This window comes from Dromiciops gliroides, chromosome X, assembly GCF_019393635.1.
Source record: "Dromiciops gliroides isolate mDroGli1 chromosome X, mDroGli1.pri, whole genome shotgun sequence".
Classification (NCBI taxonomy): Eukaryota; Metazoa; Chordata; class Mammalia; order Microbiotheria; family Microbiotheriidae; genus Dromiciops; species Dromiciops gliroides.
This window is the reverse complement of record NC_057867.1, coordinates 69,677,814-69,690,006: the sequence shown is the minus strand read 5'-3', so window position 1 is coordinate 69,690,006 and position 12,193 is coordinate 69,677,814. Positions and strand designations below refer to the sequence as shown.

Genomic DNA, 12,193 nt, shown 5'->3' with positions numbered 1-12,193 from the left:
TTCACACAAATCAAATCAGATCTCAATAATTGGAAAGATATCAATTGCTCATGGATAGGCAGAGCTAATATAGTAAAAATGACAATACTGCCTAAATTAATTTACTTATTCAGTGCCATACCAATCAGACTACCTAAAATTATTTTATACAGCTAGAAAAAATAATAACAAAATTCATCTGGAAAAACAAAAAATCAAGAATATCCAGGGAAATAATGAAAAAAAATTCACAGGAAGGTGGGTTAGCGGTACCAAACCTGGAGCTTTACTATAAAGCGGCAGTCATCAAAACTATCTGGTACTGGCTAAAAAATAGAGTGGTAGATCAATGGAATAGGCTAGGCTCAGGAAATGCAGTAGTAAATGACACTAGTAATGTAGTGTTTGATAAACCCAAAGACTCCAGCTTCTGGGATAGGAACTCAGTATTTGACAAAAACTGCTGGGAAAACTGGAAGATAGTATGGCAGAAATTAGGCTTAGACCAACATCTTACACCTTATACTCAAATAAGGTCAAAATGGATACATGATTTAGACATAAGAGGTGATACCATAGGTAAATTAGGAGAGAAAGGAATAGTGTACCTATCAGATCTTTGGAAAGGAGAACAGTTTTTGACCAAACATGAGATAGAGTATATTATAAAATGCAAAGTGGATGATTTTGATTATATTAAATTAAAAAATTTTTGTACAAACAGAAGCAATGCATCCAAAATTGGAAGGGAGGCAGAAAGCTGGGAAACAATTTTTGAGGCCAGTGCTTCTGATAAAGGCCTCATCTCTAAAATATATAGGGAATTAAATCAAATTTATAAGAATCCAAGTCATTCCCCAATTGAGAAATGGTCAAAGGATATGAACAGGCAGTTTTCTGATGAAGAAACCAAAGCTATCTATTCCCATATGAAAAAATGCTCTAAATCTCTAATGATTAGAGAGATGCAAATTAAAACAACTCTGAGGTACCACCTGACACCTATCAGATTGGCTAAAATGACAAAAAAGGAAGATAATAAATGTTGGAGAGGCTGTGGGAAAATTGGAACACTAATGCACTGTTGGTGGAGCTGTGAGCTGATCCAACCATTCTGGAGAGCAATTTGGAATTATGCCCAAAGGGCGATAAAGCTGTGCATACCCTTTGACCCAGCAATCCCACTTTTAGGTCTTTTGCCCAAAGAAATCATCGAAGGGGGAAAGGGACCCACATGTACAAAAATATTTATAGTTGCTCTTTACGTGGTAGCAAGGAATTGGAAGTTGAGGGGGTGCCCATCAATTGGGGAATGGCTGGACAAGTTGTGGTATATGAATACAATGGAATACTATTGTGCTGTAAGAAATGATGAGCAGGAAGAGTTCAGAGAAACCTGGAGGGTCTTATGTGAGCTGATGATGAGTGAGATGAGCAGAACCAGAACATTGTACACAGTATCATCAACATTGAGTGTTGACCTACTGTGATGGACTATATTCTTCTCACCAATGCAATGGTACAGAAGAGTTCCAGGGAACTCATGATAGAAGAGGATCTCCAAATCCAAGAAAGAAAGAACTGTGGAGTATAGATGCTGATTGAACCATATTATTTCTTTTGTTTTGGGTGCTGTTGTTTTTTTTTTTTCTATTTTGAGGTTTTGCATCACTGCTCTGATTCTTTCTCTTGTAACAGGATTAATGCAGAAATAGGATTAATGTTATTATGTGTATATATATATGTGTGTGTATATATATATATATCTATATGTATATGTATAGAGATATATAGATATAACCTATATCAGATTACCTGCTGTCTAGGGGAGGGGGGAGGGAGGGGAGGGAGGGAGAAAAATCTGAAATTGTAAAGCATGTATAAACAAAAGTTGAGAACTATCTTTACATGTAACGGAAAAAATAAAATATCTCATTAAAAAAAAAAGAATCAACTAAAAACTACTTGAAACAATTAACAATTTTAGCAAGGTTGCAGGATATAAAATAAACCCACATAAATCATCAGCATTTCTATATATGACAAACAAAGCCCTGCAGCAAGAGATAGGAAGAGGGCAGCTATGTGACACAGTGGATAAAGCACTGGCCTTGGATTCAGGAGGACCTGAGTTCAAATCTGGCCTCAGACACTTGATACTTACTAGCTGTGTGACCCTGGGCAAGTCACTTAACCCCAATTGCCTCACCAAAAAAAAAGAAGAGATAGGAAGAGAAAGTGAGCTTGTGCGCCTCTTTTCAATGCACTTACTGCAAGACCATGGCAAAACTACGGTCCTACCTAGCTCCACCTTGAGGAACAATGCCCTTTGGCTTCAGCTTTCCTTCCACTTGTTGCTCCTTCTCAGGTATTGGTGAATTTCTGGGAACAAGATTCCATTATTTCCAAACCTTAACATAAGCAAAGGGGGATATTGGGAGTACCTTGATCATCCAAAGGATTGTGGAAACCTAAGGGAGAACCAGGATTAGGCAAAACTGTGCCTGAGGCAATTCATGGGTTTTTTTTGGGGGGTATTGATGTGAGGATCAGGGTAACAGAGGGCAGATGAGGAGGATGCAGATGGAGAGGGTAAGGGGGCATAGAGGCAATTTCAATGACAGGGGGGCCATGGGAGAATGAGAGGGCACAGAACAGCCCCACTGGTAGAAGGGGGCAGCTTGTCCCCTAGAATGCCCCACAAGGAAGTTAAGCCTCCACTTCCAGGAAAGAGCGCAAGGCAAGGAGCTGGGACTGCATTTGCCTTGAGAACTTGTGGAAACCTGACCCTCCTCTGGGCACATGGGATAAATCCTTGCTTGCCAGGCCCTCGATAGGGCTCTGGGTTGGAGTGGTTCATCTGTTACTTTTCAATGTCTTTTTTGCTAACCATATGTCAGTCAGGGAGCAAGAGACCCCCAACCCCCTGGCTAGTTTAATTCAAGATGCCAAGAGAGGCTTGAAAATTTGCCAAGGAAGGAGCAGATTTTCTTCTAGATTTTATGCCCACAGTGGGATTTGGATCATCACAGAACTGCTTTAAGTGATTTTTCCCATGAGATAAAGGAGAGAATTAAGTGAAGTCATTTCTAACTATAATTGGCCTGGTATAGATACTTAACAAAGCCTGCAATAACAATTGAAATTTTAAAATTGTCTATAGAATGTTCTCAAGTCTCATTTAACCTTTTTGGGGCGTTTCTATTTATTCTAGCTTTGGTTTCCCATTGGGAAATAAGCACAGGAGCAGCTGTATGAAAGCTGTCATGTATCTTAGGTACACAGAACAGATGTTGGAAGGGTAAAAATCTGGAAGAGCAGTAAGATGGGGCAAGGGTGGATTTTAACTTGTCCTTTGTGCCTTCGGAATAAACCCAACATTTCTGACCCCTCCCCAAACCTGAGGCATTCCTGAATAAACTCTCCTTCCCCAGTGCTGGGTGTTCAGGTCTATCTGGTTCCAAGGGCAGAGGCTGGCACGCCTGAGGATGCACTTAGAAGCCGGGCATGGCAGTGGAGTCTTCACCTGAGGGTCAACCACAGAACACTTTAGTTTGTTTTCTAGTAGGGGCAGGAAGCTTATCCCTTTTGAGCATCTTTGTTTCTAAGTAGGCAATAAAGTCCAATGCCCAGAGAAGGTGCCAAGCAATCTATTCCATTCCTGGAGCCACAGGGATTATCGGCACCTCAAATTCTCTGGTTATTTTAGCCCAAATTCACTTAGTCTAACCCCAATACTAACACAGTCTTCCCAAAGTAGTGGGCCTGGAATCATCCCAGAAAAAAAAGGATTGCATATGCCCTCCACAAAAATCAAGCAGCTGATGGACTTGGCAAGCTCTGGAGTGAGGGCACTCCAAAAGGAAAGACATCCATCACCAACCAGACTCCTGTTTACAAAGGTGCCAGCAAATATCCTGACACATCCTTTGGTGGTGGTGGTGGGGGGGTTCTTCTTCTTAAAAGAGCATAGATGGGGCAGCTAGGTGGCATTGCAGAGGATAAAGCACCAGCCCTGGAGCCAAGAGAACCTAAGTTCAAACCTGACCTTAGACATTTACTAGCTGTGTGACCCTGGACAAGTCGCTTAACTGCAATTGCCTCAAAAAAGCACATAGATTTAGAACTAGAAGGGACATTAGAAGTCACTGAGTCCAAACCTCTCATCTATGTGTGAGGAAGCTGAGACCCTAAAAGGGGAAGTGATCTATCCAAAGTGACTCGGGTGGGATGCGAAGGTCCTTCATACAGACATGTGGAATTTCATTTTCTTGTCACCCATCCTGTCACAGTTCCAGGGACTAGCCCTCCAAAGTCCTTGCCCTGGATGTGGAGCCACACTGTCATGACTTGTGAGAGCTGGCTTCCTGCCAAGCTGGATGGCTAAACAGGAGACACAACACTCAGCTCTAGAAAAACCCTGAAGACCAAATGCTGCCAGATGTGCTTAATGTGGCTATTCAGGCTATTCAGTGTTCAAATTGTAGACTAGGAAATTGCGGGTAGCTGCATCTATTGATGCAGTCTAGCATGAACAGGGAGGAGGAGGGCAGGTCAGGACAGGAGAAGGTAGGAGGGAAGAATAAGGGGGAATTCCCCATGCTTTCTGCCTAGATTCTCTCTCTTGGTCAGGGGCACTGGCTCCTAGGGCTTCTGTCTATTCCCTTCACCACTTAAAGGCAGAAGAGAGAATGCTGAATCTGGAGGCAGGATGACTGGGCTTGGAGTTCTGCTTCATACACATCACTTAACACCCTGGACCACAAGCAGCTAAGGCTTAGTTACAGAACAGTTCCACATCTGCTTTGGTGGAGAAACTCCCCATACCAGGACTTCACCACACATGAAAACAGAGACCCAGACACCCCCATACACATATGGAACAATACTAATAAGAACTAATACTTACATAATGCTTTAAAATTTCAAAAAGTATTATCTCATTTGAGCCTCATGACAACCCTGTGAGATACATACTATGGCTATTATTATCATCTTCCCATTTTACAGACTGAAAAACAGAGATTCAGAGTAGCCATGTGACTTGCCCACAATCACATGACTGGCATAGACTGGATTCCAACCACAGTACTCTACTGCCCCTCAGGTTTACAGCAGCTTTATTTTGTAAATTCCCAAATTTCCAATCAGCACTTCTCTTAAGAACTTAACGTATTTGGAGATAAATTCAAGTGTCAATTAGAAACCCATAATAATCGTTCAATAAATAAATGCCTCCTCCCACTCCAGGCCCCTCACTTGCTCCTCCTGGGTTTTTCTTGACCTGGACACTCAGATATAAATGCTCCAATGGCCTCCTGCACCTTCTGGTTGGCATTTTCAGTCCTTCTTCATCCGGCTCCGGCCTATCTTTCTACTTTGTACAAATTACTCCCCCACAAGCACTCTGTACTTGGCCCAACAGGCCTACTCATTCCTTGCACAAGACATCCCATCTACAATCTTCTTGTCATTCAGCAGGCTTTGAAGCCTCTCCCTTCCTCCTCTTAGAATCTCTAGCTTGCTTTAAAGCTCTGCTCAGCTGGTACCTCGCACAGTAGGCCTTTTCTAATCTGCCCAGTTGTTGGCACTTTCTTTCATTAAAAAACCCTTTGCATAAATTTAGTGTTGGCTTGCCAATCTACATGTGTGTTATAGCCTACATCTGAACATAGGGACGATTGTGTTACTTTATTTACGTCCCTAGGGCTCAGCACAGTACCTGGCACATAGTAGGTATTTAATATGTGCTTATGGAATTGAATTACCATTTGGCCCCACCACCTCATTTAAAGCAAAATGGCCAAGCTCGGGGCCTTGAAGAATGAGGGAGCCCATTTTAAGGCAATGCTGAACCCTTTCCCAGGGAAGAATCTCCTTGTCTTCTTGGCTATCTGGTGCAGGGGTGTGTCCCCCTCATTGGTTAATCTCTTGCTTCATTTTGGATCATTGCCTCTGAGCAGTGTCAATCAACCTCTTCAATTCTAAAAGCTCAAAGCCTGGGACCGAGCTCCAGTCCTGGTGCTAGTTAATTGCATGACTTAAGGCAAACCATTTCTTCTTTAAACCCCAGTTCATTGATCTGTAAAATGGGGGTGATGACACAATATATGGACTACCTGCCTACCAAGGTTCTTATGCAGGAAAGCATTTTGTAAACCCTCAAATTTTAGAGAAATGGGAGCTACTATTGTCACTTCATCCTACTTTGCACCTGTAGCAAGGGGGGCTTACAAGCCTTTTAAATGTGTTATTAGAAAACCATTGCTCATTCACACCTCTTCTCTTCTCTGACAGGTCTTACTGATGGGGCTTAATTCAGCTACAGGGAAACTCATTGCTGAAAGCCTTTCTTGTTCTTTTTTGAAATTCTCTTCCTTTTTTCCAGTTGATTGACCTTTCTAACCCTGGGCAAATTACTCAGCCTGACCTTAATTGGCCAGAAGGCCACCTCTGCTACTCACTGCTAAGACTCTTGCCCCAGTCCTGCAGCCTAGCACATGATTCTTAGCACTTCTTGGCCCTTGAAATAATGAAACCCAGCCTGTGAATGGGAAAACTCCTGTGCTGGGGATAAAACTTTTTGTTTTCTATATTGATCTAAATTGTGCTGCACAGAAAGCTTGGGTCTCTGATAATTATTTTAAGTGTTAAAGGGAATTTATTTTTGATAAAGTGTAAAATAGAAATATAAAGGGGGGCTGGTCCGTGGGGGCCATTCACGGATGGAACATGTGTGGACATTCCCTTCCTACTTTCAATCCAATGGCCCTATGAGGTGAGCCTACTTCTGGCCATGATGATTCAGAAACTGGTACTGGGTGGTTACAAAGGGTTTTCCAACTGGCTACAAAGCCAGAAGAACTGATAACTTAGGAGATGCTGAACTATAACTCTATGGGCAGATGAAAGGAAAAAGCCACCCATCCATCTCTCCCTCTCCCCTCTCTCTTTCCCTATTTCCCTCAATTTCAAAATGGGAGGGCCGATTTGAGCTAAGTGAGAGGAGGGTGGCTGCCCAGTCTTTCAGCCAGCCCGCCTCTGTTTTTTTGTGTTTGTTCTTTTCTCATTCTAGGTGAAATGGCATTCTGAGATACAAGTGCCCAGGTGACAGTAGAAGTTCCATTGGTAGTTGGAAGTGAATGGCAGCCAATGTATACACTGGAGTTGTAGTAGCTGATGGTAACATCCACATTGTAATCAAAGAAACGACGAGGATAAAAAACTGAAGGAAGAACAGCTTCAGGGAGCATGCTCTCTTGTGGCAGAGATGGTGGAAGACTTAACAGAGGCATAAACCTGTGGATCCCACTTGAGCTATCTGCCTAGCATGGTGTTGGTATACATAACTGAACCCTGGTAAAGGCTCAACAAAGGGAGAAGATAAATTCCATCCCCAAAACTTTGAGACATCCCTTTGCCACACATGTTTCCTACAATTGTACTCTAAATTAAAGCTTACTTTTTATCATAAATGTACGTGTGTTTCTAAGAGAGTATACCACATATTTGCTAGGTGATGGGAGGGTTATTTTGTACCAACTCTTCATATTATACTATCTTAATAAATACTTTTTGTAAAAGCAAATTGCATTTTGCTTGCTAGTTGTAAATGAGAAGCATACTATTGGGGGCTCAAAAGCAATAGTTTTTGAAACACATCCTTTCAACATTATTCCTAGAACCCAAAGATTATTGGTAATCTCCCCTCTTGGTACCCAACCTGGCAGTGCAAGTTAGCAAAGTGACCCCAGAAACAGTTCCACAGAAAGAAAAAAACTTTCAAAAACTGGTCAGAACTGCTCAGTGGGGTGACAGAACTCTACAGAAGGCTCAAACTCCAATGAAAGTACAAAGCAGTTATCATCCAAATAACTTGGTACTGGTTAAAAATGATCAAAGTAAGTCAGTGGAGCAGAAAAGCTGAGCACAACCTAGAATCAAATGAGGTAGTCTGGTGTTTAATAACCCAGGAGCAGAAACTAGGGGAAAAGACAGCGAATTTGGTGAGAACTTCTAGGAAAAAGTGAAAGCAACCTGAAAAAAACTAGCATTTGACCAGAATTTTATCCCAATATATCATAAGAGAAGAAAAAAACATTTCTTAAGTGCTGGCTACGTACCAGGTGCTGTGTGCTAGGCACTTTACAAATATTCTCATTTGCTTCTCACAACCACCATGGGAGGGAGGTGCTAACATCTCCATTTTACAGTTGAGGTAATGGAGACAGCCAGATTAAGTGACTTGCTCAGAATCTTACACAGCTAGCAAGTGTCTGAGGCTGGATTTGAATTATGGTTTTCCGGACTACAGGCCCAGCACTCTCCTCACTGCAACACCTACCTGATGTAATTGGATATAGAATATAAATAGAAAAAAGACATAGCATTTTTTAAATGGAGGAAAAAGGAAAGAAATATTTTTCATAACTATGACCAGAGGGAGAATTTTTAACCAAATAAGCAGCAAAAGAGATGACATTATTTAGATGGTTGTACTGATAAGCTTTTGTCTGAATGAAATAAAAGGAAAAATGGCATAAAACGTATCTCATAAATGGTCTCTCCAAAGGTCAATGGGAAGTGACACAAGACATAGTACCATTCCCCCAAAGAAGGCAATGCATATAGATAAGTAGTTTTCAAAAGAAGAACTATCAGTAACATAACACAAAGATAAATGGAAATGCAAATATTTCTGAGGTTTCAACTCATGCTCATAAAATTGGCAAAGGTGATAAAAGATGGAAACAGTCCATGCTGATGAAGTGATAAGAAGTCAAAACAATGATAGAGAGGCAGTAGAGTTGAATGGCTAGTACACAGAATGTGAGCTTAGATACACAGCTGTGTGACCATGGACAAGTCATTTCATCCTTATGAATTAGTTTCCTTATCTTCAAAAAGGGGTTAACAGCACCTATCTCATCAGGTTGGAGTTGCTGAGGATCCAGTGAGGTCCTGTATCTAACACCCTCTGGAAACATTTAAGCCCAATATAAATATGAGCTACCATATTATTAGCACCGTTATCCCATTCTTCTCATCTTTAGTATGATCATTTCTACTAATGATACTTGTTCAGGAGAACTCTGAACTGCTTTGCAATTATGGGAGAAAACTCATTAACTGCTGGTCCCCTTTGATCCCAACATCCCACTCCTGGATCTCTGTCCTAAGGCTCTGAAAGCAAAGTGAGTGCCCTTTCCTTAGGGGATGAGAGAACAAAGGGTCAAATCTGAACTCAACAGAAGAGAATCACACAGTAAGAAACAATTACTGAGAAAGGAAAGACATGTGAACCGAGGCAGAGTGAGGAAAGCAGACATGCACGATGACTGAAATAATGAAATGCTACAATCCATCTTGTGTGCTGGGGACACGTGAGGAAATGCCTCCCCCCTCTTGGTGGCTGGGGGTGGGGGCAGCGCAAAGCCATATATGACAGATATCATCAGGTGCAGCTACTGCCCTTGGTGGTTTTCCTTGGTTTCCCTTATTATAAAAGGTTCCCCATATTATTATAAGGGAAATTGATTATATAAGGATTCCTTTATTATAAGGGAAAATTTCTGGAAGGGAGAAAAGTTATATCAGAAGATGATTGTGACATAAAAAAAGAAAAATTTTTTTTCTAAACAACAACAAAGAGCTAATTTGCACTGGGAAGAAATAGCAGATCATGAGAAAAGAATGACCAGTAAAAGCTGGACCTTCTAGGAGCACAAAGGGCTGCTCAGGAGATGTATCCAAAGTATGCTAGGATGGGAAACATGAGATCTTTACCTCTGGCATCCAGTACCCAGTACAGCTGTACTCTCCAAGCATAAAGAAATGAAAGATGCAAATGCATGAATGAATTTTTCAGAAATAGAATCTGTGATTATTAAGCTAGTCTCAGGGAAGTTTCAGCACTGGGAGTGGACAACCACGATGTTCAATTATCACTTGAAATGACTGTATGCCTCTATCTTTGTATATACACATACATACATATACACACACACACCCATAAAGAGACACACATACATACACATATATATGTGTACACCCACAAATATATGCATATAATGATATATTATGCAGGTATGTGCATACATATATACACAATAGTTATCATGGTTTATATGAGTGTATGTCAGTTTACAAAAGGAAATGGATACCCCTCAAGTGTTGAATGAAAAGGGAGTGACAATTGTATGAATGTGGTGCACCCTGCCCATAACAGGCAACAACCTCAATTGCTTGTTTCCCCATTTTTCATATTTAATTAACTGAGCCCCAGCAAATATTCGAGGGTCAAGCAACCTGTTTGTTCTTGCAAGAATCCAATGAAAAGGATTGCTTTCACAATCGTGTTCAGAAAATACCATCTTTAAAGTTCACTGCTCCAGGGAGCTCAGAAACTCCACAAGGCTAAAAGGTAGCCTAATAATCATTTAGCACTTAAATAAGAACCTAAACAATGCTATTAGGGGAATAATCCTGTAGTAATGACCAACCTTGGGGGTTCAATTACTCTAGGAGAAGAGAAGATTATTAACAGCTCCTTGTTTTATGTGGGAGGTAATCCTGACAGGACTCTACCAAAACTACCTAGAAATAAATCAGGGAAGTAAAAAGGCAAGTGGAGAGAGAGAGAAAGAGAAAGAAAGAGAGATACAGAGAGACAGACAGACAGAGACAGACAGACAGACGGGCGCACACACGCACACACGCAGGCACACGCAGGCACACACACACACACAGAAACAGGCTGGAAGAGGAAAAAACCAAAATTGGAGGCCTGGTCGCAAGAGTTGGAGGCTACAACACCAAGGAGATGGCCAGTTTGGATGAAGCTGCCTCCAACCAAACCAAGCAGCCTGCCTGCCTCATCTAGCCATCTAGTTTAGGCCACATGTCAAACCTTTCCCAGGCCCCTCAGAAGTCCCTGGGAGCTGAACCAAGCAGAATGGTAGTAGTTTCCAGCTCCTACCACTCATCCCACACCAAGAAGACCTGAGACAACAGGGCTAGAACAGGACTAGAGCAGGAGCGGCCCCCACTGCAGGAGGGCCAAAGACCCTTAGCACTCCCTTCTCACTGCCCCATCTCTTGGTCCTTGCTCTGCAGACAATGGCAAGATGAGCCCTGTCTACATCATTACCTCTAACCACAACTGTTTCATCCACCGCATGAAGCAGGCCTATGTGATGTGATATGATCTTAGGGGCGGATACTAGGATAGAGGAGGCATTTGGCAAGTTGAGGTATTTTCTGGAACCCCTGAAATCACAGCATGATATTGTAGAGACAGAATGCTGGGTAAGAAGCCCCTGATACTTTATAGAGTCACAGAATTTCTAAGTTGCAAGGGAAATTTGGGGTGCTCTGGGTCTTACCTGTCCCACCCACTCACCCAAAGAATCCCTTTAACGACACATCTGAGATTTGGTGGGCTAGTCTAAGCCTGAATGCACCCAATGAACGGTACCTCCCCTGGCAGGTCCCTTCCCCCACTTTGGGATATTCCAAGTTATTAATCAGGAAGCTTTTCTTGACTTCAAGCCTCAGTTTTTCCCTTGGCAGCTTCTGCCCCTTTTAGTCTCTGGGCTTCAGACTGCTTCTCTGTACAATGAGGGGGGGTGGCCCTGTCCCATGGTCCACCTCTTCCTTCACCTCCCAGCCAGGGGACAAATGCACCCATTGGAGGCACATCCTCTGTTTCACCATCCCTGCCCACCACCCCTGCTGAACGATGGTAGCAGCTTTCCTGACATTGCCAATGCCGTCTCCCTGCCACTTTTACCTGTACCTCAGCTGTTTTATTCCCAGGTAAAAGAATTCCTCCTTGCGTCTCTGAGAGGCTGTGTCTTCTTTAAATGTCACATTTCCTCTAATGTCCACAACTATGGCAGCCGAACAAATCAGACAGGAGCAAACGTTTGCTAAACAGAAGAAAGAAAACAAAGGTAAGAGGTTGGGTTTCATGATCTTGAAGCTTCTCTGTAGTCCTAAATCCCTCTATCATCTAGGCAGGCTCCTAACGCAGGTAAGGGCACGGCGAAATCTGCTTGGAGACACCAAGCACAGCTGGCCTTGCTCACAGTATCCCCTCAGAGGGACACCAAGGCCTGTGGATAACTGTCCTGTGATGTGGAGACTGGCACTCTACAGCCTGAGAAAACCCCAGCTCTGTGATGAGACCTCCATAGCTTCCGGAAAGAAAGAA

At 42.4% G+C, this 12,193-nt stretch overlaps 1 long non-coding RNA gene across 1 annotated transcript in view; it reads right to left on the bottom strand.

The window, feature by feature from the left end:
* Positions 1-11,823, bottom strand: part of LOC122733735 — a 103,759-nt gene extending 91,936 nt beyond the window's left edge. Inside the window, exon 1 of the long non-coding RNA XR_006353948.1 lies at positions 11,771-11,823. This is a non-coding gene — a long non-coding RNA (uncharacterized LOC122733735). The remainder of the gene's footprint in view (positions 1-11,770) is intronic.
* Positions 11,824-12,193: the final 370 nt, after the last annotated feature.